Source organism: Orussus abietinus, unplaced genomic scaffold (genome assembly GCF_000612105.2).
Source record: "Orussus abietinus isolate OABI.00-Male unplaced genomic scaffold, Oabi_2.0 scaffold69, whole genome shotgun sequence".
Taxonomy (NCBI): Eukaryota; Metazoa; Arthropoda; class Insecta; order Hymenoptera; family Orussidae; genus Orussus; species Orussus abietinus.
In genome coordinates this window covers 474830-502824 of record NW_019394275.1, presented here as the reverse complement: position 1 = coordinate 502824, position 27995 = coordinate 474830, and the positions used below count along the sequence as shown (strand labels likewise).

General features: G+C 45.4%; 1 protein-coding gene across 2 annotated transcripts in view; it reads left to right on the top strand.

Moving 5' to 3' along the window:
• Positions 1-27995, top strand: part of LOC105695406 — an 81398-nt gene that overhangs the window by 20059 nt on the left and 33344 nt on the right. The window lies entirely within an intron of this gene.

Here is a 27995-nt window from a genome sequence, read left to right as displayed (position 1 = left end):
TATAAATATAAAATAGTAGTCCTTAGACGAAGGAAGAAGTGCCCCTTGGAGATCGTTACCTCAGGGGTGGGCGCCGCCATCTTGGTTCCATATATCCACATATTGGGTCGATGCATATGTAGAGATGTATGTACAAAGCCTAGTATTGATATTTGTCGAACTCTGTCCCCGCCATCTTGGGTCCTTGTGTTCGCGCAAGGAATCTCTCATCCCCTTGGCGTCTTTGTTTATAACATTCTGATCGGTTATTTTCTACATCCACCAGTCCAGGATAATGGCGTCTCTGTTTCGACATCGCGACGCTTGGCGAGATTCTCGACAATCCGCCGGCGTTTCCGCATCACGTACGGCGGCTTTCGAGTGAGTCCGTGGACGAGGTTGCACGCGTGGTGCAGGTGAATGTGTGCACGTACACGCGGCGCGTGTGTGGTATACACATGGCGCAGGCGAATGTGGGCACATACACATACCGTAGGCGAATGTGGGCACACACATAGCGCAGGCGAATGTGTGCACATACACACGGTGCAGACGAATGTGTGCACATACACACGGTGCAGGGGAATGTGTGCACATACACACGGTGCAGACGAATGTGTGCACATACACGTGACGCAGACGAATGTGTGCACATACACGTGATGCAGGCGAATATGTGCACATACACACGGTGCAAGCGAATGTGTTCACATACGCGTAGTGCAGGTGAATGCGTGCGCATACGATCGTTTCTTCACCCTCCGCAACCTGCTCGACCTCCGCGCCCTCTGGCGCCGTGACCGTGTAACCCAGTTTGCAAGGACGTGAGATCAAGTACCGGCCGGCCACGCAGGCCTCGAGAATCGGCCTTTTAAAGCACCCGCGCGGAAAAGGAGACGAGAAGCGACGCGAAACACGGTTTCCGTGAGAAAAAAGGAAATGGACACGGGCCCGAGGGTCGCCATCTTAATGCGGCCGCCCATCTAGGGGATTTCTGGACGCCCGTCCAAGGCTCCTCGCATCAGCGAGCTTAACGTAAAAGTGGGCCCGGAAACCCCGAGCGAGAAGCTTTATTCGCCGAGGCGAACCTACGCGGACCGTGTCGCGGCCTCTTAAGGAGCTCGGACACCTTCTTCGGCCGCCATCTTGGGCCGTTCGCGGAGGAACACGCGCCTGGCCTAAGGAGGCTACTCGAACGAGACGCACGGATAGTTGCGACACCGACCACTCCATATTCGAACCGTACTGAATAACTCCCGGTAGCGGGCTCTTGCGAAAGGCAAACAATCTCGGGTGGCGGAGAAACGGACCGGAGCACAGGTGAAAGAACCAACGAGAGATGGATTAACTGTTTACGGGGCCCGAGGGCCCTTCTCTCGCTAACGCTGGCGAATAACGAACGCGAACTTTAATATCGCCCACTGACGTAAGATCTCGAGATAAAACTCTTATTCTAACGTAATTGCCCTGCCTGGAAGGTTACAATTTCCGAAAGCATGGTGAAGTACCATGTACAATGGTGGACACGAATGCCTCCCCTGCAGATACGGCATCGCCTGTGCAGGTTGGGAGGGCGTTGATGTCTCCCAGTGTACGTACGGTTACACCGAACTGACACGAAAGGATCATTCTATGTATATGAAAATATTGATGAAATTTTTCTCCAAACTCTCGGATAATTAGAAACTTAAGCAAGTTATCCCTCGATTGACACTCTTAGGGAAGTGCGATGGTCGCGGCTATAGTCACGCGATGTAAACCCGCGTTACTTGAAAAGATGGCCGTCTACCTCGAGTTCGCTCACGAGCGCCTTTATACGAGAGACGCGCGTCCTGACACGAACGCAATTTACAAATGATAATGTCGCTCGGCACCGGGAACGACGTCCCCGGTGCACGAGGCTTAATGTAGACGGACACCTGTGCGGCCTGGGGCACCCGGGGCGCCACCAAGCGGCGGACTGCGCCGACGCCGCGCCGGGACTCTAGAGTGCCGCGCCACCCACCCGCCGCGGACTACCTGTCGGCTCACTTTCCGTTTCATTCTCGTAATACCGACCGAGCGAGACCATCGGCCGACGAGCACCGACCACGACTACTTAAATCCGGACGTGGATGTTGATCGCTTCGCCATTAGGTTTGTTCGTTTTGCCTAGACTTTCTACACTTTTACGAAAAGTCTACACTTCGGCGTTCATTTTGACGGAAGTGACGCAGACGTCGCTGTTCATTTTGCGAGGGCATCTACCCCGAGTGTACACTTTCTCCACACTTTCTACCCTCGATCCCGAGCGAGAAGGGTAGTCCGCGCATTTGGCGGCAAATTTGAAAATTGAAAAGACCAACAAACAGGAAAATACAAAATTTATGCCAACGTCTCAACGTAATATAAACAGAAGTAATTATTAATGCATCTTCTTCGTGTATAGAACGATTTAGCGTTTTAGTTTTGCACGTAATGTTCGAAACAATTTTCAATAATTATGTAATACTATGTAGCCGCGGTTGGAATGAACTAAACTATCATTTTTCATCCCATTTATCGTTTACGCGGGGTTTAATTAAACTATTACTCCGACCACGTGCGCCGTCCTGTACCGTCTGTATGACGAGCCAGTGCCACCGACGGCCGTTTCCATGGGCCTATAATGCGGCAAATCCGACGCGTAACAAGGGCCTCTTGCGTCACTGCATCTTCCTGGGTGAACGGACCGACGATTGACCCACCCACCGCAAACGGTCAAGGCTAATGCTAAGCTCGGTTTACAGATCTTCGCCGACAATGTTCCGGCCGCCATGTTTACCGGGGATCCTGTAGGGAAGGATAAGACGAGCCGCAGGATGGGAATTGCTCAAATAATTCCGATTATTCATTTAAGGTGGCATGAAAGTGGCACTTAAGGTGAAGTGAAACACCCTTCAAATCAGTCGATTCGAATACAACACTTTTTTTTTAAGGGTATTGGACCAAACTGTCCGAAACTCTGACACGTCACTCCTGATCATCTAAGAATTGTCCTGACACATTGAAAATTTGGATTTTTTTAAAAAGTTCTTTAACTCAGCCCAGGCCAGAAACAAAATGGCGTCGAGCTCTCATATTTCGATCCATATACAATTATCAAAGGCCCTGATATGAGAATCGAAAGGGTCAGGGTCAGTGGTATGACTTATGTATGACCCTTAATGTATGACCCAGTAGTATGACCCTTAATGTTAATGATAGGAAATTTAAAAATCCTGTCATTAGCGCGGCATCATTCTTTTCAGCCAACCCACGTGCATTTTACGCGATACTAAAGTAACCTTGAACATTGTGGTAGGTTAGGGTACATTTTAGGAGGGGCCGATGAAATCGTGCAAGAGGAGAGGGTGAAATGGAATTGGGGAATGACTGGACCATTCCTCGAGGAGTCTCGATTGAGCCGCAAGTTCAACGGGAATTAAAGTGAAATTGCATGAAAGGCAATTGAAATTCCCTCCACCGGGAGAAGTGACAGCACTTCTCCCGCGATCCCGTGCAACGTGTACAAGGAACTCCACGCCCCGTGCATTCCGCGGCGATAAGTGGAAGCCCGGTAAATTTCCCCTCGGATATCTTGGCCATTTCATTGTGTCTGGATTTCACACGTAGACGGATTGTTAGCTCAGGTACTTTCGCATTCCCGCGAATCGTGCACGCATCGTTTCATGTATTCTTCGCGGTACTCTTTGCGCAACTCGCATATTAAAAAGCTTCGATTATCAGGTCCCTAATTTAATTTCTTTTTTTTTCTCAAGGTGAAGGGTGTAAATCCTGAAGAAATCCTTTAAAAAATTACCAACTTCATTTTCGTGCAAGCCCACCGTATATAGAAAAGTGTACACTCTCAAAAGATCCTCTTAAAAATGCTGGATTTCATTTTCGCGTAAGTTCATCGTATATAGAAAAATGTACATTCTGAAGACATCCTCTTCAAAATGGCCGATTTCATTTCGCGTGAATCCATCACATCTAAAAGCCAAAGTCAGAGTATGCAAGACGTGCAGAACCGTCATCTTTCTTCGCCGCTTCGAAGAACGAGTGCCCGCGAGCGAATATTCCCTTATTGAATATCAAGGAGGACACGAGCCCCGATCGATCGATATGCACTCGGTAATAGCGATGCAATAAATTTAATCGGCGGCAAGAGTCATAACGGGGTACTTTATTTTCGTCTCGAAGGCCGCTAAGCCACCTCCGACTCTGATCGCTTTCGCATGAACCGAGACGAGGCGTATGCCCTTTAAAAAATATCCATAAATATCCACAAATATCTCTAAACTTAAATATACATAATATCAACGTCTATACATTTTCAAAACATCTACGAACCAATTTTTCATCCAAGATTTCAATTTCACGAGTCAGGACCTTCCTTATACCCTTCACATTTATATTGTTGTGAAACACGTCGAGGAACTTGATCGACGTCGACAAAGAAGATTTTTCTAAATGCCTACGTTGCCGACGTTGGTTTTTATATCGACATCTGTGTCGAATTATATTGGGTATCGTACCAAATAGCACACTCCACCTGTCGTTTTCGTACAGTAATTATAAAGAAATCCAAGTAAAACTCCAGAAATCCTCTGGATTCGTGCTTTCTGCGGCCCTAATTGACTGCAGAGGGACCCCCTGCGCCATCTGTGATTTCCAGGTGAATTAAATTTTTACTCCGAGACCTCGTATTCCCGTCGTTTTGGCATACAACACTTTTTTGCCTTTTTTAATTTGGATAAAAACGTTTTAATTCTTAAAAAAAAATTCTTGAAACACCGTCATTTTTGGGTGGGTCAAAGTGGTGTAACCCCTTAATGACAACATCGATCAATGACATATTCCCTGCCCCTGGACAGGATTTCCGCTGCAATTGAGGAAATTTTCGATGCCAAGGCAGGTTTTCGTCTTTCGTCAAAAAGGAGGTTGTAAAGGAGGTAAAGAGTCGCGGGACTATCGGCCGACCTAAGGCATTTGGCGCGGAACTCAGCCGAGGGTCCTGATCCAGATTGTCGGTGTCCCGGTTTATCGGGATAAGTCCAGATGCAATTTACGTCGTGGTGGCAAAGCGTTCCTAATGGTTTTCTCAAAGAGCCGGAGGGAATTGGACATTGCAACCGGAAGAGCCCGATAGTGGAGCGTTCCCATCACGAATGAAATTTCCTCGCTGTCAGCGCCGACCGGTGGGGTCTATTCGACATTCGGGACCAGGAACTCGGAGCAATGAAATCTGTATTACGGGAATGAAAAATGAAAACCCCGGTCCAGCTTTCCTCCTCTCGAGCGTGTCCGAGTCCCTTACGGGCATTGAGTTACTTGGCGAGGGTAAACCCATAGAGTGGAGGCGCGACACGTGAGCGGGCTCGGCCTTTCCACGTTATTTATCTCCGGCTGGTTTATTAACGTCCTTCCAACGGCGGCTTATTAAATAAAGCAATTCTCCCCGGGGGTGACCCCCGACCCCGAGGGAGATCCCCCGGAGATATCGGTTTCGGTTCCACCGTATAACGCACCTCCGCCGCCAGGGAGCATCGGGTGTACAAACAAGGTGTCGAATGTCCACGTGTTGGTGCATTCGAGGAGAATCGTTACATGGATGTACCCCTCACCGGGGAAACTTCAAAGGAGACATCGATGCGCGAATCCAATACGCGTAACGACGCCCGATCGATCGCGATGTCCGGACGGCATTTTCTTCACTTCCTTGTTAACACCTTCGGAACATTTTTCTGCATAATTTTCGCTTCTATTCCCTCGGAACCATAATGGCGAATTTGTAAGTCGAGGGAAAATAAAGATCGGTTCCTCAATTTTTATGTTGATACAACATCGCGGCGACCGATAACGAAGTCTTGGCGTCATTTTCTTCACTTCCTTGTTAACACCTTCGGAACATTTTTCTGCATAATTTTCGCTTCTATTCCCTCGAGACCATAATGGTTAATTTGTAAGTCGAGGGAAAATAAAAATCGGTTCCTCAATTTTTATGTTGATATGACATCGCGGCGACCGATAACGAAGTCTTGGCATAATTATATTCACTTCCTTGTTAACACCTTCGGAACATTTTTCTGCATAATTTTCGCTTCTATTCCCTCGGAACCATAATGGTTAATTTGTAAGTCGAGGGAAAATAAAAATCGGTTTCTCAATTTTTATGTTGATATGACATCGCGGCGACCGATAACGAAGTCTTGGCGTCATTTTCTTCACTTCCTTGTTAACATTTTTCTGCATAATTTTCGCTTCTATTCCCTCGGAACCATAATGGTTAATTTGTAAGTCGAGGGAAAATAAAGATCGATTCCTCAATTTTTATGTTGATACGATATCGCAACGACCGATAACGATGCCCTGCGAATTAGACGCTACTTTGTGCCCTCCCCCGTGTTAACTTAAATTTTGTTTTTTCAATTTTCTACATGGCGACGTCATCGAAATACTTTTCCGCGTAGATACGAGGTGCACCGTATGCGTGCGAGTTTTCTTTCGTTATTAATAGCAATTCGTTAGGAATTTATACCTCCTGGGGGATTTAGCGTTAGGATCTTATTCCGCGAGTCGAGGGTGGATTTATGCCGCTTGTACGACTTTACGCCAGTACTTAATATCTATAAGTACCATCGGCGACATATCAGCGCCACCGCGAGGATATTCAACCCTGAAAGTTATGCGAAGTTTGCAAGTATGAATGCTATTCCAAGATCCTATCGTAACAGCTGATTACATCCATTTGGCCGTGATAACAGATCCGCCGATCAACCACTCGCGTCCAACCACTAAAATCGAAATAAATTCAATAACAAATCCAATTACCATCATCATAATTACATCGTATCCACTGTTTGGCGGAGATTTCGACGCTTCTGAAATTTCGTCTGGACCAAAACTGAGATTTGCAACTTTGTTCAACTCGGGACATCGCAACCTACTTCGTGCCCCTTCGTTTCACAATTTATTCCTAACATTACGATTCCTTTCCATTCGTCGTTAATCTTTATGCGTCGAGGGGCAATTTTCCGCGGATAAAAGGCGACGCCTCGTGCATAAATAAACAATGGCCGCGTAATTCATCGGGCTTGAGAATAAAGTAGTCGGCGCGAAGGACGTTCCTAAAGCGACCTCGCAGGTTAGCTTATGGCATGCCCCTGGCCATAGTGAAGGTAATAAGTCGAGCGGGCAAGTGAATGCAATATCCAAAGTTAGTTCCATTTTGTTTAACGTAGATATCCACCGTGTGAACTGGGCGAGTCGATGTTCGAGCTCGGCCTCTCATTGTTGCGGCCCATATCGGCCGCCTATGCGATCATGCTGCGAGAGAGTGATCAGATTCCATTGTTCGGTCCATTCCACGCCTCTCTCTTTCTCTCTTTCTCTTTCCCTCCCCGGCTTTGATTTAGTGCAATGCGTCAACAATAAACTGCATAAAGCACTGTATCGAGCCGCCAGGGAACGATCTTTCGAGCGTCTTTAAACCGTTCCTGCTGGAAAAGCCATTCTTAGGGGAAATTTACGACTCGGCTGGGAATCCAGAAACCCCAATAAGGATTTCGGAGATTTAGGATGGGTTTCGAATCCACATAGATAAGAGCCAGAGAGGGTGGCAAGGAGTCGAACCTTAAAAAATGTACGTGTAGAAATGCTGAAAAAATTCAATTCAGGATTTCGTCCTGACTATTACAGGTTTTAAGGTGAAGTGAAACCCCTTCAAATCCGTCGATACGAAGACAACACTTTTTTTTAAGGGCATTAGACCAAACTGTCCGAAACTTTGACACATCACTCCTGATCATCTAAGAATTGTCCTGACACATTGAAAATTTGGATTTTTTAAGAAAATTGTTTAACTCAGCCCAGACCAGAACCAAAATGGCGTCGAGCTCTCATATTTCGATCGATATACAATTATCGAAGGCCCTGATATGAGAATCGAAAGGGTCAGGACAATTTTACGACAATTTAGAACACTCTGGTGATCGATAAACTCGCATTTCAACGGGATAAAGGCAAAAAAAGTGTTGTATGCGCTTCTATGCCAAAACGATGGTAATACGAGGTCTCGGAGTGAAGATTTAATTCACCTGGAAATCACAGATGGCGCAGGGGGTCCCTCTGCAGTCAATTAGGGCCCCAGAAAGCACGAATCCAGAGGATTTCTGGAGTTTTACTTGGATTTCTTTATAATTACTGTACGAAAACGACAGGTGGAGTATGCCATTTGGTACAATACCCAACATAATTCGACCCAGCTGTCGATATAAAAACCAACGTCGGCCACGTAGGTATTTAGAAAAATCTTCTTCATCGACGTCGATCAAGTTCCTCGACGTGTTTCACTCCACCTTAACCGGTAGAGTCCCACGCCAAGTACATGCGTTTTACGTGATTCGAGCGCGCGTAATTCGTCGTTGAGGGTCATGTTTCGAGATTTCCTCGTCGACGATCTTTTCTTGGGTGGAGGGGAAGAGATGACAAGAAGGCAGAATGATTTTCAGGGAATTTCCTGTCATCCATCGGTGGAGGCTATATATGGTGCACCTTGGCGGTGACGGCGGTCACCCGATAAAGACGGCGAACCGCCGTCCTTATCTCGGTCACGGCGACTCCGTGAAAGTGAGAGCCGTTGGCCGAGACGCCGTAAACCGACAACGGCTGTTCCGAGGAGAACCAAAAATCGACGACCACTCGGCCGGGGAAGTTCACCCACCAGGAATTTTCTCCGATAGGGAAGGACTCGATTGAGACGCTTCTGCACGCAACGGACGCGAAAGCGCTCGCCGCGCTCTGTGTGACACGCGATACGTGTATACGACGCGGCCTCGATCGCGATCGATCGAATGACGACATTTGAAAGGACACAATGTCCGAGACAAGTGGGAGATCGCTGACGAGGTGCTTGAAGAAGAAGTCGAGCCAAGGATAAATATTCTATGCAGGAGATACGTGCTAAAAATGCCAAAAAACAGACATTAAGGGGAAGTGAAACACGTCGAGGAACTTGGTCGACGTCGATAAAGATGATTCTTCTAAATGCCTACGTTGCCGATGTTGGTTTTTATATAGACAGCTGGGTCGAATTATATTGGGTATTGTACCAAATGGCATACTCCACCTGTCGTTTTCCTACAATAAATATCAAGAAATCGAAGTGAAACTCCAGAAATCCTCTGGATTCGTGCTTTCTGGGGCCTTAATTCACTGCAGAGGGACCCCCTGCGCCATCTGTGATTTCCAGGTCAATTAAATCTTCACTCCGAGACCTCGTATTACCATCGTTTTGGCATAGAAGCGCATACAACACTTTTTTTGCCTTTATCTCGTTGAAATGCGAGTTTATCGATTACCAGAGTGTTCTAAATTCTCGTAAAATTGTCCTGACCCTTTCGATTCTCATATCAGGGCCTTCGATAATAGTATATCGATTGAAATATGAGAGCTCGACGCCATTTTGGTTCTGATCTGGGCTGAGTTAAAAAATTTTCTTAAAAAATCCAAATTTTCAATGTGTCAGGACAATTCTTAGATGATCATGAGTCATGTATCAAGAATAGTATTATTATGAATGTTTAATTTTTCTTAGGGTAGTCGACTATCGGAGGTTAATGAAGAAGAAAATGGCGGACGTCCTTGACGTCTGGGACTCCCGGGGAGGACGAAGGAGTTCCATTAAGTGCCTCGAGGACTCATTTCTGATCTGTCACGTGTAATGACCGGCCGGGGCGTCCTTTTCAAAAGACGAGGTCTGCGTAAAGAGCCCAGCCGCGGCGAATTCCCTTAAGATCCTTCGTCGTGCCTTTCAAAGTACCTTCAAGGAATTTCCGAGTTTCGCGGTGCACAAAGAGACGAGCAAGACCGATCCTCACGTGGTTCCTTCTTTATCGTGGAAATTCGGAAGCGTCCATGCGTGGAAAAAAGGAAGATCTGCCCTTCCATCAAGGGACGACAATGCTGATAAATCTTCCCCCTTCTTGCCGAAATAATTTCATTTCCAATCATTCCAACGGGAAGTTACCAATTTAATTCCCCCAGGGACGTTTTCTTCTCTCAATGTGACACATACTTTGCGGCGGAAAATTTTCTCCCGTTCGATGTAAGGCGTTCACGTCCATCGATATATGTCCAGAATCAGAAAAGGGGGGAATGCCGTCATCGCGTCATTATTCGAGGCACGGGCTCGTCATTTCGCATAGATCATTCGACACATTTGATCCGCGATCACGCATTCGGGGTATCTTTCGAGGAACACATCATTGGCGTTCAAGTAGACACGCTCGATGCCCCGGACGTCTCGTGAATGAATATTTCGAGCCTTTCCCAGAACCCCAAGAATCTGTACTAAGTGTCATGGTGCCGTGGGTATGACTTTTTATTCAGAATTTCTTACACAAAAGAGTACGCAACCAAGATACCGCGAAAGTTGCATCGGAAGGGTCAACAGTTGAAACTTCATATCATGAGCCGTCGTGAAACTTCTCAAACTCTCCAACGTGAATATGGAAGCTATAAAAAAAGGTCCTCACCTCCGTAAAATTTCACTTTTCTTTATACATTTTTGTTTTTTTTTTTCTTCTTTTGCACCTGAAACGCACTTTCAATCGAAAACAGAGCGTGATGTCGTAGGACAATTATTGAACTTAATGTATAATTTTTTCGTCAAGATATGTTTTAATATCTTGACGAAAAGAAATGCTATCTTATGGGGCATTTCACTTCGGTTTATTGCTCGGAATGTTTAAAGTGAAGTGAAACACCCTTCAAATAGGTCGATTTGAATACAACACTTATTTTTAAGGGTATTGAACCAAACTGTTCGAAACTTTGACACGCCACTGCTGATCATCTAAGAATTGTCCTGACAGACTAAAAAATTGGATTTTTTAAGAAAATTTTTTAACTCAGCCCAGACCAGAGCCAAAATGGCGTCGAGCTCTCATATTTCGATCGAAATACAATTATCGAAGGCCCTGATATGAGAATTGAAAGGGTCAGGACAATTTCACGAGAATTTAGAACACTCTGGTAATCGATAAACTCGCATTTCAACGAGATAAAGGCAAAAAAAGTGTTGTATGCGCTTCTATGCCAAAACGATGGTAATACGAGGTCTCGGAGTGAAGATTTAATTCACCTGGAAATCACAGATGGCGCAGGGGGTCCCTCTGCAGTGAATTAGGGCCGCAGAAAGCACGAATCCAGAGGATTTCTGGAGTTTTACTTGGATTTCTTTATAATTGCTGTACGAAGACGACAGGTGGAGTGTGCCATTTGGTACAATACCCAATATAATTCTACCCAGCTGTCGATATAAAAACCAACGTCCGCAACGTAGGCATTTAGAAAAATCTTCTTTATCGACGTCGATCAAGTTCCTCGACGTGTTTCACTCCACCTTAATTTCTCTCCGCGAGGCAAATGTTTAGAGGGTGCAGGTGGGTAGATTCCGAAGTCGTCGGTGTCCTTTATCGTTCCAGGACCTCGCGGAGGCAAGTTCGTGGCCTTTGGGGAGTAAAGCGAGAACGAGAGGTGAGAAAACGATGTGCCGCGCGGCGATATGAGTTATGCGCCCTGCCATACCTATTGGCATTCATGCCGCGTCGTAAATCAGTTCTGGCACCCCGAAGAATGAAATCAGTGGTTGTCAAAATGCATTGTCACGTGCTGCCTCCTCGAGACGTTTGCATTCTCCGCCGGGCGCATTATCCACTTAATAAAAAAGATAAAGAAACCGCTTAACGGCCGGAAACAAACGGTGGATTATTACGGCATGATTAATAACCCCGCGCACTTAGGCTTTCACTTAATCTTGACATTCTAAGGGATGAAATTGACGGTTGTCAATATACCTGCAGACACGATGGGGTTAATCGTTGGAAGGAGTTTCCGAGTTCTTAATATTATCGGGGACTCCTAACTCCTTGATGAAAGTTAAAATTGAGCACCCACTAGTCGCGTCCGAGAGGTCGTTAAGAGAGAGAAAGGAAGAGAGAAAGAGGGGTTTAAAAAAGATATTTCAAGAACGAAGCAGGAAGCAAACGGAGCCGTCGCCCTCCAGGGAAGAAATCCGCATTCCCTCGCGAAACTTGACAAGTTAAACGCGAAATCGCATTTTCTACTTAAAACTGTTGACAGTGTATTGGGGTGATGCATAAGTCATTGCGGATTATTTTTTTTTCAAATATAAAAATGCGCGCGGAAATTAAATGTTTCAACGTAACGTTATATGTGATTTTAAAGAGAAATTTCTGTTCCATAAGACGGTGTTTTAATATTTTTCTTGGATTTAATTTTTATGAATTTTCAGGCAATTAAAGTGGAGGGTCAAGTGGAGAAACATGAGCATTTTCGACCCTTTCTTTTGATCGAGTTTAATATATTTTTTTTTTTTTAACGTATATTCCCGCACAACTTTTCCGCGTTTTAACTGGATTCGATGATTCTCTTTTGTGAGGTTATGTCATGCGGATAACACGTGAATGTCGTAGCCGCGACGACGGGACGAAACGTTCTATGACCGATTAATTGGCCACGTAGAGTAATGGGGATTTTATTTATGGTTATTTATTCCTAGGAGAAATGCAGATATTTAAGACTAGCGCGATCTGGTGGTGCATCGCGGAAGAGATTAATTGCCGCGATTAATAGTAATTAACGGGTTTGCGTGGCGAGTATGAGTCGGTGTCGTTCTGGTTCAGGGAATTTCCTTCGGCACGCAGGTTCCCGCGACACTTGGATGCATCCACGTGCAGTACGTGCACGTAAGTGCACCAGGCAAGTGTAACGAGACTCTTCTTGCACCGAGTCCCATTAAGGCGACGCGAAACGCGCCGCAGGGTTAGCGAGAACCCGCAATTCGGCGAAACTTAACCTCAAAGCCCTTTATTTGCCGACCGAAGGATTCCAGAGGATCCTTCTCCGTATTAAACTTCTAAATAACTCTCTTCATTGCCCGAAATTTCAACGGAAAAACCTAACGGTCCGTGTTAACCTAAATTAGCCTAAATTATTATTACCAGCAGGGTCCATAAACGGATTGAAAAAAGTGTTGTTAACGTTAGACAGGGTCTCCATCGTGAACTTGCGGATACGCACAAAGGATAAAGTTTTTCCCGGGATTTACGAGGACACCGCTTAAAAGGAGCGAGCGAGTCATTTCGCCCGCTAATTCAGAGCAGGGAAAAAGTGCAGCAATCGAGATCAGATCCCGGAAACCAGATCGCGAAGTCTTGAGTCGTTGGACCGTGGAAACCGAACCGGCTTCTGCAGAGTGGACAACTCATTCCCTCGTAATTCGCACCTTGGCCACACGGGGGCGGTAACAGCCCCCTGGGCAAACTAAACTTTGCTCCAAATGCCTGCACCGAGGAAAAAAGTCTTGGCATACGTTACCACTACGGTTGTCCGCAGTGATAACGTACATCGCGCCTCTATTAATATCTTAAAACTGTCGAAACGAAGAAATCCGGGATTTTTGCTACCCTAATGGACCGCGGCGCCATCTGTGACGTTTAGCTGCAACTAAATCTCTCGACGCGATGAGCCATCCCTCTCATGACATTTTTCCAAACGGGACCTAGAAACCGACAGTCGCGGAAATCAAGTCTGGAAATGGTAATTATGTAAAGTACCGAGAGTCACTAGCGCCATCCTCTGCAACCTGTTTATATGCGCGCGCATCTCGAGCTTTTCCGTGACGGAAAACCGGGTGAGGAACATCTAGGAACTGTATTAACACTAGGTTTACGGGACCCGTCAATTTGACGGAATTCAAACTTCGAAAAGAAATACCGAAAAAACCATAGCATTAATTTTAACCATTTTTGTATCGTAAATTAATTATTTTATCCAAAGAATTTCTACACACAATTATTTTTTCCTAAGCCTTCTAATTATTAAAATCTGTATGTAGTATACCTATCTCTACGAAACCCGTCAAATTGACGGACTAGCTAATTTCATAAACAATCCATATATATTTGCTTCGTTGCAGAGAGTGTAAGGCGAAGATGAGAGTGAAAGTTTGCATTGAAAGTGGAGAAATAGAAGGATCTTCGAACAGTGAAGAGGAAAACTTCTTGAAAGGGTGTCGTAGCAAGAAAAGGATGCGCATTCTTTCTAGTTCTGACTCCGAGGATGAGAGGACGAGCATTCCAATAATTTCCGTGATAATTTTTAAAAAAGGACTTTTCACTTATTAATCATTCATTTAAACGTAAAGCCTAGTGTTGTTTAATACAGACTTAATTTGAATAAATCGATTTTTTAAAGAAAATGCGTGTTTTCGTTTACCCGTCAATTTGACGGATGCTCGTAGAAACAGGTATATAAAAAACGCCCGTAAACCTAGTGTTAACGAAGTCGAGCGACACTTTTGCCCTATAATGTCATGGCGGGCAAAAACGGCGTTCTAATCTCATAAATGTCATCGCGATGAAAACAGTACTAGGACTACCCGTCCTAACCTCAAACGCGACATGATGGAGCATCATTGGCGGGTTTCCCCGCAATGATATCCATCACGATCAGTCGCAAGTTGGCCAGGCTCGTAGCCGGGATTATTGATTCGCCGGCAGAATCGCCTAACGAGGGGAATTATCGAAAATCTCTATTATCGTATCCGAGGATTTCCCACGTCCCCGCCATCGGCCATGACTCATGCCCGGCGAGGCGCCACGGCGCGGAAGACCCGGCAATTACGCAGCCCCAACAGAATTCGCGAGTATTTCACGTTAGATAGGTAATGCCCGTCGATATAAATAACCAATGCCCATTATTGCAGAGAGGAAGCGTCTCGTAGGATACCGATTCGTCTCGTTCGCCGGCGAACGCATCATTTCTCATTAAGCTAATCCCAGCCTCCACTCGGCGTTTCTAAGTCGTATAACGCGTTCTCCTAGGCTTTACTGCGCAGTATTTTTCCTAGTTAATCCGAAACTATCACAAACTAGATGCAAGCATTGACTAATTCGAGGACGCGGAAGAGCCAGCGAGGTGAGACGCGCAGGTTCCAAAAAACCCGCGAGTTCCACTTTCCCTAAATGCGCGCTCCGGCTTTGTCAGGAGTGGCAAGCAATTTCAAAGTTTCGAATTTCCCGCCGCGCGGCACTACCGAAAAAATTCGCGTCTTCGACAGTTTTTGCTCGCCATGACATTATAGGGTAAAAATGTCGCTCGACATCGTTAAGTAAATCATTAAATTACATTTCGCAGGTTTTAGAACATTGTCGGAGTCGAAGGGGACCTTTTACCGGTTGTTTGTTCCTCGCGTGCCGACACAAGGTCGCCAAATTCCCACGCGTCGGAGACGCACGGACGGGTAAATTTCTAGGTTAGGATTCACCTACGATCAGTACCCTATCGGACCGATTAGATCATTAGAGATCGTTAGCGCAGGTCCGCGTGGTCGTCATTCATGACATGCCGCCATTACCGCGGCAAATTACGTAACCTATTGATTATGCAACGATCGATCATTATTACCGCATCGACGAGTCGAGATGCACCGACGCGGCACTCGCGGTAATTTCCTAGCCGCGTGTCAAAACTTCCGAACTTACCGAAAGTAGAAGGGAAAGTGAGATTTGGTCACAAGAAAACGTATCGTTAGAAACATCCATAAAACATTTCTCCACCCTGGGTGCACCGAATAATTCGAAACATTAAGGCGACGTGAAAGTGGCGTCGAAGAGGTTTCGTTAATAAAACTTTTCTCCCACCTCGATTTACCGGATAGTTTGAAACTTTACAACGTGAATAGGGAGACTATAAGGAAGGTCCTGAAACTCATGAAATTTAAATTCTTTTCAAATTTGTTTATTGGTGTTTTAAAAATATTTAATAAAAAATGAAATTTCCCGAGTTTCAGGACCTACCTTAGGGTCTCCATATTCACGTTTTAAAGTATGAAACGATTAGAGACACTCAGTTCGTAGAAAAGTTTTATGAACGATATGCACCATTCTGCACTATTTCGCCCCCGTTCTACGTCACTTTGGCACGTCGTCGACGTCACCGACGTCCGTTGTCGTCACCGAGAAAGATCCGCCGATAGGTTCGGGGCTGTTCTGCGGCGCAAAGAGGGCAAATAGAGGCCGAAAGAAAACCGCGACCTGATAACATCGCCGCCATTGTTTCGTTCGTTAAATCAATGCCCGGCGCTTGAGCCTCGACGGGATACCAAAGATAAAGGGCGGACTTTAATGCCTTTTTATTTCCCGGGGGCCGCCGAGCACGACGGCCGTCATAGAACTCGAAGTTTGACCAGGAACTTGGTTTAAAGGGATGCGAAAGTGGCGAGAAAGTTTGACCAGGAACTCGGATTAAAGGGATTCGAAAGTGGTGAGAAAGTTTGACCAGGAACTCGGTTTAACACTAGGTTTACGGGCGTTTTTTATATACCTGTTTCTACGAGCACCCGTCAAATTGACGGGTAAACGAAAACCCGCATTTTCTTTAAAAAATCGATTTATTCAAATTAAGTCTGAATTAGACAACACTAGGCTTTACGTTTAAATGAATTATTAATAAGTAAAAAGTCCTTTTTTAAAAATTATCACGGAAATGATTGGAATGCTCGTCCTCTCATCCTCGGAGTCAGAACTAGAAAGAATGCGCATCCTTTTCTTGCTACGACACCCTTTCAAGAAGTTTTCCTCTTCACTATCCGAACATCCTTCTATCTCCCCACTTTCAGTGCAAACTTTCACTCTCATCTTCGCCTTACACTCTCTGCAACGAAGCAAATATATGTGGATTGTTTATGAAATTAACTAGTCCGTCAATTTGACGGGTTTCGTAGAGATAGGTATACTACATACAGATTTTAATAATTAGAAGGCCTAGGAAAAAATAATTGTGTATACAAATTCTTTGGATGAAATGATTAATTTACGATACAAAAATGGTTGAAATTAATGCTATGGTTTTTTCGGTATTTCTTTTCGAAGTTTGAATTCCGTCAAATTGACGGGACAGTTTCATAACGCCTTAACCCATATATTCGACGATATTCAGAAAATGGTCTACGAAGTAAATCTTCTCCGGAGGAGCCGTGCAGAAAAGAAAGCTAACAAAGGTAATTAATGGCGCACTTTTCCACGAGTCGCGGCAGAATTAAGAGAGCCGAGGGAGAAGAGAGTTGTCGCATCATTAGCGGTGCACGAACAGTTACGTAATGGACAAGTACTCGTTCCACATTCGCACATGCGTGGAAATCAGAGCTTAATATCCGGCACGTAGGAAAAGGAGCACGCGATACACGATCGGGCGTGAAACTCCGTCCGAGCAGGAAAAGCGAAATCCACTTTCGGCGTAATCTGCAAAGTGAAATCCCATAACGTTTCTATACTACGACCTAAGCTCAGCAGAAATGTTTAACATTGACGTATATTAAATGCGGTATTATACGTAGAAAATACGTATATCAAATGACGTATTATACGTCGCAATGTATATGTAGAAAATATGTATATTAAATGTATATGACGTATATTAAATGCGGTATTATACGTAGAAAATACGTATATCAAATGACGTATTATACGTCGCAATGTATATGTAGAAAATATGTATATTAAATGTATATTACACCTATACATCCCTGGTCGATAGAGCACAGAAACACGGAAAACGTCGCGTGTCGACCACAGTGTCAGCTCGCCAGGAATTACCATATCCCGTCGAGATCCTTCAAGGAGCAAAACGAGCTCCGTTGGAAACCAGCGAACGTGTCGATGATATCAACAGATACGCAACAGCGTTTCCGATCGGCAAGAAGCAAACCAATCGGCGAAGAAGTGCTCTTAATGCCTCGTGACCACTTCTCTACTCTCTGTCGCAGCCAAGCTGCGATTTATTACAGTTATCACTGCCACAGGAGCAGCAACGGGACGACATTAATGACCCTCACGTAAAAACACGCAGAGACCCGATATAAACCCTGGAATTAACGTACCACGCACGTAAAACTAGAGTAAACATACTATAATATATAAAAAAGTTCATCCCCCACGTTAACCACACATTTACAAGAAACGTTGATTTTACGCCTTAAGTCACCGACGCGTTTATCCTTTCTCGAGAAGAAACGTGTACTTAAACGCAATATCAACGTGTAATAAACGATTGAAAATGAACCTCTTGAAAACTCCCACGAAAGGGCATCATTTCGGGACAGCTGACGACGTCAAAGTGGCTCGTACACTGGGAGACTTCAATACCCTCCCGTCCTGCACAGGCGATGCCGTATCTGCAGGGGAGGCGTTCATGTCCGCCATTGTACCGAATCGCTTGAAACTTCCTAACGTGAATATAGGGTTGATGAATTTTATGAATTTTATGAACTTTTCTCCAAACTGGATCTACACTGGGAGACATCAATGCCCTCCCATCCTGCACAGGCGATGTCGCATCTGTAGGGGAGGCATTCATGTCCGCCATTGTACCGAATCGCTTGAAACTTCCCAACGTGAATACAGGGTTGATGAATTTTATGAATTTTATGAACTTTTCTCCAAACTGGATCTACACTGGGAGACATCAATGCCCTCCCATCCTGCAAAGGCGATGCCGTATCTGCAGGGGAGGCGTTCATGCCCGCCATTGTACCGAGGATCTAAAGGACATTCTGAAGGCCTTCGATTCCTGAAAATCTCCCTGGAAGCGATGTAGGATGATCTCAAACATTTTAATACGTTGTACCAATCTGATTTATACATTTTTTTTTTATTCGTCTCGCTGACATTACTTTTCGGACAAACCCTGCAGATATCCCACGGGTGGGAGACGTCAGAAATTTTAGACACTGTGTTTATTGGGGGTGCCTAGTGACCCTTCTAGGGTGAATTTCTCCCGCCAAGGAAAAAGGGGACGACAGGCGAGTAGAAGAGCCTCGTCGACGGTACCTATCGATGCGTAACACCGTTCTCGATCAGCGGGGAGAAAGCCGAACGGCGAAGAAGGATCTCGAGGCCGCGGCATTGTCGGGTCTTTCAAGAGGAATGCGAACGGAGCAAGGTCGTCGAGGAGCGATTCCAAAGCAAATAATCATACTTTCGGTCATTATAATACAATATACCAGCCAGGCCCGCGGCCTGCAACGGCGTAATTAGGCCCGCCCGTTGTGGGCCCGATGTAAATGGCCAAGAGTGGTCCGAGCAAGGTCGCTGGATGCACGTCGCCATTGAAAACCCACCCCTAAGCAGAGCAGGAGAACGAAGCCAATCTCAAACGTGAAAAAAACGTCACTCCACGAAACGCACGTGTATCGTACCGGTCCAAGAAAGAAGGGAACTTTGATCCTTAAGATCACGATCGATGGAGTTGCTTTACAAACTAACCACGGAAAATAAGCCGTTTAAAACTCCCTCTTCAAGTACGGACCCTCGTGAAATGTAAGCTTTGCTCATAGGTATTTTTATTTAATTTCTATGAAAATTCAAATTTCATGGACCTTCCATATAGCCTCCATATTCACAGTGTAGTTTTTGTATGCGCTTGTATGCCAAAACGATGGGAATACGAGGTCTCGGAGTGAAAATTTAATTGACCTCGAAATCACAGATGGCGCAGGGGGTTCCTCTGAGGTTTCATATAGTATCACCCTTTCGTGTCACCTTAAGTGCACTAATTCACGATATCGAAATTCTCCGTCGTTGCCAACCTGTATATACGATCGTGCCCAAACTCGATTAATCGGCGATCGGATAAACCGAGGTGGGTATCGCTCGATTCCTCTCGCTTCCTCGAGCACTCGCGGAATAATCGCGCCTAGGGCCTGGAATGGCGTGCACGTTCATATGCGCGGTTAGGCGCAGTCAGGCGCGTCAAGGCTCGCGCATGCGCAGGCCCGACTAAACGAACACCACGACTCGAGGGCGTACCATTAACATTGCGTTATTACGCGTCCTTCCACGTTCCGCGCGCAAGTGCGCATCGATCTTCTCTATCGCGTCCTGCGCACAATCCTCTCGTACTGGTGGCACAATTTTGCCGAAGAAAAAGGAAAAAGGAAAAAAAAAGAGAGAGAGAGGTGTGATTAAGGCGACGCGAAAGTGGCGAAGAAAGGTCTCGTTGATGAAACTTCTCTCTGAACTGGGTGTGCCTATTTGTTTGAAATTTTACCACATGAATAAGGAGACCCTGAGGTAGGTCCTGAAACTCGCGAATTTCATTTATTATTAAAATTGTTGAAAAATAGGTATAAACAAATTATCTTAAAATTGAAATTTCATGGGTTTCAGGACTTTTCTTATTGCCTGCATATTTACATTGTCAAGGGTGAAACGATTCGGTAGAAACAGTTCGGATAAAAGTTCCACAAGCGCCACTTTCACGTCGCCTTAAGGTGGGGGAATAGTAATCGCTGAATTAAAAAATGAGCTACCTGGCCCATAGGGTTCATATTCACATTGTCAAGTGTGAGACGATTCGGTAGAAACAGTTCGGATAAGAGTTCCACAAACGCCACTTTCGCATCGCCTTAAGGTGGGGGAATAGTAATCGCGGAATTAAAAAATGAGCTACTTGGCCCGTAGGATCGCAGGTTATCACGCGATTTGTGCGGTCGATGATTGTCTTATTACCCGGTTTCGGGCCCAGAGACGCATGTCGGGTATTAAGACGCAGTTTGGTCGTAAAGCGGCCCTCGTTCTCGAGGATAGATTACAGTAGTCTAGGCGCCTGCAGGTTCCTCGCAACGGGACGGACAGATGCGTGACACGCCTGACTCCCGTTGGAGGCAGGCTCTCCTCTCTCTCTAGATTATGCAACTCCCCTCGCGTCCGCGGCCATATGGTGGCGGCACCTTTGCATCTCGCGAGCCATGCGCGGAATAGGGCCGAGCACGCCCCTCTAGGTTCTATCGGGCTCCGCGCGTAGTTTGCGTATTTATCCGCCAGGCGCGCGCGATTCGATCCTCGCCGGCGATATGGTCGACTTATGGCATTGAACTGCGAGCGAGCCGGAGGAAACGGCCGACGGGAATTAAGAGTAGAGTTCGGAAATTCTTGCCGATGTAAAATTCGAGACGGTAACCGTGCAACGTAAGTTACGGGGAATATCGAGAATTCGTGAGGTTAATTTCTTTTTCTTTATAATTTAGGGCTCTTCGTTAAAGTGGCGTCTCTTTTGGATGCACTTCAAAGTAGAAAGCAATGGATACTGTTAGGAAATAGAGGAAATTTAGAGAAGTGTCTCGTGAATCAGGTGATATGCGGATGCCACTTTCGTGCCGCCTTAAGATTTAAAATTCATGGGTCTCAAAGATGAGATTTAAAATTCATCGATCTCACGCGATGAAATGTCAAATGATTTGGTTTATCTTGTTCGGAGGAAAGTTTCATTAATGAGATGATATTCAGATGGCACTTTCGTGCCGCCTTAAGATTTAAAATTCATGGGTCTCAAAAATAAGATTTAAAATTCATGGATCTCAAAAATATGATTTCAAATTCATGGGTCTCAAAAATAAGATTTAAAATTCATCGATCTCACGCGATGAAATATCAAACGATTCGGTTTATCTTGTTCGGAGGAAAGTTTCATTAATGAGATGATATTCAGATGCCACTTTCATGCCGCCTTAAGATTTAAAATTCATGGGTCTCAAAGATGAGATTTAAAATTCATCGATCTCACGCGATGAAATGTCAAATGATTTGGTTTATCTTGTTCGGAGGAAAGTTTCATTAATGAGATGATATTCAGATGGCACTTTCGTGCCGCCTTAAAGGAGAATTGCATAAAGAAAATTGTTGAACTACGTGCAGTCCGATCGGGATGATAGGGCTTAGGTTTAACCGCGTTGCTCGGGCAGGCGTGGTCAATTAAACTAGGCATTCTCAGGTAAGGGCGATGCTGTACTGCAGAAATGTATTTTCCCCACTTTTACGTGAATATTATAATTGCCAACCCGGAGGCTGGGCCGTTACCAACGGACTCGTCTTCCTCCTTAGGAGGATCAAATGGATTGGATCCATTTCGTTTCCCTAGATAACGTACGATTTCCGCTGGAAAATGAGGAGCCGGGGTTCGCTTGGATCGCGACTTTGACCCAAAGTAGATGGAGGTATCGAACGCAATTGAAGAGTACTTTCGAAATTCCCTTTTCGAGGTTTGCAGTAATCATTACCCTGGATTTCCACGCCGAGTCAATTCCGATACTAGTAACCACTTGCACCGAGAAAAAGCCCTATAAGGAGCGTACGAGAAGCATTTACGGAACAAAAAGAAATCAACTTGACCCGTCTTAGAAGTCCCCTCGGCCGTAATCTTAGAAAATATGAAGCTGCCGGAGAACGTCGAATGGCCTCAATACCGGCCGGACGGAGAGTGGTCATTACAGTCATTACTTTCGATTTTGCCAGCGGTATTCCCTCTCGACCGTCCTCGATTTCCGCGGTCGATGACGGTAAAAAGACTTTGACTTTTAGAGAAATTTCGTAACGGCAGGAAAATCTAGATCGAGTGGCGAAATTAAGAAGTTGGGTACTTGGGTCATGCCCGCCATCTTTTTTCTCATCGTATCGCCTCGTAAAGAGCGACGATCGAATTGTTCTCTCGGTGATCCGAATCGGATTCATTTTTCTTTTTTTCATTCACTAAGTGCAGGAAAATAAAGTGAGGATTTTCGGGGAAGCCCGAGAATGGGTTGCACGATTACGTATCTTATCGTTACCGAGGCGCTTACGAGCGATATACCCAGGGTGTACACGAAGGAGATACATCGCCGACGATGATCCCCCGATGACGCTGCGCTTCTCCCTGTGGTCTTGCACAGAGGGAGTACGGTGTGACGACCTGCAAATCGACGTTCCAGCATGGGCAACAAAGGGTTAGCGTTTGGTCCTTTGTCTACGATCTCCGGGAACGGCGCGGCTGGAGTCACTTTATGGAGCGCTAGCCGTGCCCCCCCGTTAATCGATCGTATTTAATAACACTAGATAGCCATCGTAATATCGTGCGGAGAAGCGCCGTCGACTCGAAGGCAAAGAGTCTCGTAGAAGTCCCGAGTGCGCGTCATTCCCGGGACGTTGGCCGCATCTACCCTTCCGACGTATGGGCGAGATTCCCGAGCCCGAGCAGGCGATAGTCGACTAAATGTCTCCGCGTTACCGCCAACGCGATAGATCCAGTTTTTTTCAAGTTTAACGAGAGGGTTAAACGGTGCCCGCCGTTGCTGGCTAAATTATCCTTTCTTAGCGATGTTGTGCAGGTGTCAGAATTGGGAATGGCCGCATCGACCCTTTGGTTCACTCCTACCGACGTATGGGCGAGATTCCCGAGCCCGAGCAGGCGATAATGAGCCAAATGCATCAAGAGCAACGTGCTGGAGGGAGATATCTCGGGCTCGGAATTAGGAACCTTCCTTGTAGGTCGTGTCGAGCATCTCGAAATTTCTACTCGAGAGGTCGACCCTTCCTAAAGGGAGGGAAATTCGAGGCCTTGGAAGGTGGACGCCCTCGCAAGGAGGAATTCCCCGAGTTACGAAAGCCTTTGCAGACCTCGATCCACCGGCGCGTGCACTCTCGGATAGCCTAATGACGTAAAAAGTCCGTGCAAAGTCACCGGCGGTGATTATCGCATACCGCCGAGTTTTGCGGAGGCTCTTTCCTATCACGCCGGCGACTGGGCCGGTAATCGATAAGCGATCGCTCGGATATATCGGCTCTCGATCGACGCCCCGCCGGCCCCGATCGATAAGGGTTCCCCCTTTTATTTCAAAATAGACGAGACTCGAACATCCGGAAAATTTCCCCGCGATTGTGCAACCCCGTCGTAGCAATAAACGGTGACACACCCCTCCGTCGTGCAGGAAGAAAAAAGTGTCACTGAACGCAGTAAAACGCATCAAGAAGAAGAGAAAAAGAAGAGGTAGCTCGATTCAAAGAAATCTGTATTGCGACGACAAAATCCTACGACAAATACCTCCGAGGTGACATTAGATATAATGAACGAAATTCATTTAAGGTGAAGTGAAACCCCATTCAAATCAGTCAATTCAAATACAACACTCTTTTTTAAGGGTGTTAGACCAAACTTTCCGAAACTTTGACACATCACTCCTGATCACCTAAGACTTGTCCTGACACATTGAAAATTTGGATTTTTCAAAAAAATTATTTAACTCAGCCAGGACCAGAAACAAAATGGCGTCGAGCTCTGATATTTTGATCAATATACTATTATCGAAGGCTCTGATATGAGAAACGAAAGGGTCAGGACAATTTTACGACAATTTAGAACACTCTGGTAATCGATAAATTCGCATTTGAACGGGATGAAGGCAAAAAAAGTGTTGTATGCGCTTCTATGCCAAAACTATGGGAATACGAGGTCTCGGAGTGAAGATTTAATTGACCTGGAAATCACAGATGGCGCAGGGGGTCCCTCTGCAGTGAATTAGGACCCCAGAAATCACGAATCCAGAGGATTTCTGGAGTTTTACTTGGATTTCTTTATAATTACTGTACGAAAACGACAGGTGGAGTATGCCATTTGGTACAATATCCAATATAATTCGACCCAGCTGTCGATATAAAAACCAACGTCGGCAACGTAGGCATTTAGAAAAGTCTTCTTTGTCGACGTCAATCATGTTCTTCGGCGTGTTTCACTTCACCTTAAATGACACAACGGTCACTTTTGGTGATAGAGGACGAGGACCATTTTGCGACGTGACCGAGCCTTATCGTAGACGCGAAGAATTCTTTGTTAAGCTCATTTCCTCGATACGCTTCGCAAGTCGTGATAGAGGACAAGGATCACATTCGAATGATACTATCAACGATATCAACTCTACGACGCGTTCTCCCGGAAATCCGCCAAAGGGCAGTCACTTTGCGATGGACTTTATCACTCGCAGGATTCTTTCCCACGTTCCGTGGCAGTAATTCGATAAGGGCCACTTTCCCCTCGCGACATGCCTCGACATGGTCAACATACATGAATTTTCCGGGGGCGTTAAAGGCAGGCAGGGTCCGCGAGATCATTACAAAATACCAATACCGAGGACGAGCGTCGGTCAGATAGGGCTCGCCGGTGGAAAAACGAGTGACAGGCGTTGTTAATTGGCAGCCTCTAGATGGCAATTAAGATTAATAACAAGCCAGCAATCGCCGGCCCGGCGGACGTTATGCGGTGGATACAACCTACGTACAACGAGTACATGCCCCGTGTACACAGGGCATACACGGGGCATGCCGATACGCCGAGTCCGCGGCCTCGGATGCCAGGACAGGGGGACCTTAACCGATAATCATATCGTAGAAGCCAAAGCCGCTGGACGGAAGGCGGCGCACTTTTTTAACGTATTCCGAATACCAGAGACCAAGGCATGCGCGCAGGTGTACACGTTACTCGGATTGGACGGATATCGAGTCGGTCAGCTCGCAGGAAAAGTATTTAGGCACGCGGTGCTCGACAGGGTATTCCCGCCTGTAGGACCCTATTATCGCCTAATCTCTACTTGGTAAGGATGTCTTGGATTTTCGTATGTCGCGCGAAATCGCTCCCAGAGGGTGTCTCTCGATTTACGGGATTGTACCGAGAGATCCTTGAGGAAGGAGCAACGTTTTACCCCCAAAAAGGCTATCTCTATGAATGGAGTTGAATTAATTGTAGCGTAAAACCGAAAAATGTCAGGTGATATTAAAGGGTCATATGAGACTTTCATTAGCAAGGGTTCATACAATTTTAATAATACCGCGATCGTTGACTAAAATGTATATACGGTAGTGGTCTTAGATACTGATAAAATGTCTGCATTTTGTGTCCTTGATATTTCAATCGATCAAGGGGTGTCGTACTATATGAATTTTACTAATCCCAGCGATCGATCAAGAAGTATCGTTCAACAGGAATTTTACTAATCCCAGCGATCGTTGACTAAACTGTATATACGGCCGTGGTTTTAGATGCCGCTTAAATATCTGCATTTAGAGTCCTTGATATTTCAATCGATCAAGGAGTATCATTCAACAGGAATTTTACTAATCCCAGCGTTCGTTGACTAAACCGTATATACAGCCGTGGTTTTAGGTACTGCTAAAATATCTGCATTTTGAGTCCTTGATATTTAAATCGATCAAGGAGTATCGTACTACAGGAATTTTACTAATCCCAGCGATCGTTGACTAAACTGTATATACGGCCGTGGTTTTAGATGCCGCTTAAATATCTGCATTTAGAGTCCTTGATATTTCAATCGATCAAGGAGTATCGTTCAACAGGAATTTTACTAATCCCAGCGTTCGTTGACTAAACCGTATATATAGCCGTGGTTTTAGGTACTGCTAAAATATCTGCATTTTGAGTCCTTGATATTTAAATCGATCAAGGAGTATCGTACTACAGGAATTTTACTAATCCCAGCGATCGTTGACTAAACTGTATATACGGCCGTGGTTTTAGATGCCGCTTAAATATCTGCATTTAGAGTCGGTCGCATATGGGAAATCCGAGCTCCTTGGAGTCGAATTTCCCTCGTTTTATGGGGAACACTTGATGGCGAGACCATGAGGTCCCCGACCGGGAATCGAGATGAGGTCGTCGTCGAGGAAATTGGGGTAAGGTCGCGACGGCGACCTCAGCGACTCCCGAGATCGTCCTCCGGGGTTCCCGATATGGTCCGACCTGCCCCACTTGCATCCGAAGTTATCCTTCGACTCCCACCGTACATGGAAACGATGCCAATCGCTCTTTGTAACGTCGGTTTATAAAACGGAGGGGAGACGAAGGCAGCTCTCCTTGTGGACAAATTGGGACTGGTGAAGTCCGAGAAAAAGCCCCATCGAGGTGGCACCTAATTTGGGAACTCCGCCGCCACCTTGAAGATCCGCTTCCCACCCGGTGTAAACTTGGTTCAGTAATTTAAACCCCGGCTTCCTAACATATATCATTACGTGGGTTTAGNGGTAATTTTTTTTTTCACCAGGAGTCATTTTCTCCAGGAGCCTCCCCATGGCCTTCCTCGACCTCAATCTCGATCTCCCCGAGGAAGGATTCCGCGATTTAGAAAATGCACACTAACCTGACATTATTTACCATTTTTAATTTTTTTTTTTTCACATTTCATTATCCGCCTCTGTGGTACTCCACGAAGGAGGAGGAGCCATGTCGGGAAATGTCTCGAAACCATTCCGCTATTAAAACCCGAGATCACGCGGTGGAAACACTTGTCATTCTAACACCGTGGCGTCGCCGAAAGGATTTAAGACCCGTGCTAAGCGGCGGACATGACGCGCGTATGAAGCAATTATGCGCTTCCGGGAATCCTGGCCGCAATTGTCTACGGTGCCGTAACTCGTCCCCCATAAACGCTTATACATGTACTTGGCGCGAAACTCTACCCAATTTCTCGATATTCCCGCATATTCAAAATATCCACAATTTTACGGTATTCGCGTTTATACATGTATATTCATATTCAAAATATCGACAATTTTACGGCATATTTAAAATATCCACAATTTTACTTTGTTCGCGTTTATAAACGCTCAAGCATATGTACTTGGCGCGAAACTCATCCTTTACATATGTTTCAATTCTTGACCAAAATCCGGGGCATATCATCAGATATCAAGCCTGCACTGAGGAAAAAGATAATTTCATTGATTAGGAGACAAATATACATATATCGTTGCCCGAGTGATACATAATTGGAAGAAATTAGATATTATATATATATAACTATTAGAAACTTTGACACATCACTCCTGATCATCTAAGAATTGTCCTGACACATTGAAAATTTGGATTTTTCAAAACAATTTTTTAACAGCCCAGACCAGAGCCAAAATGACGTCGAGCTCTCATATTTCGAACAATATACAGTTATCGAAGGCTCTGGTATGAGAATCGAAAGGGTCAGGACAATTTTACGACAATTTAGAACACTCTGGTAATCGATAAACTCGCACTTGAACGGGATAAAGGCAAAAAAAGTGTTGTATTAGAACCACGAATACAGAGGATTTCTGGAGTTTTACTTGGATTTCTTTATA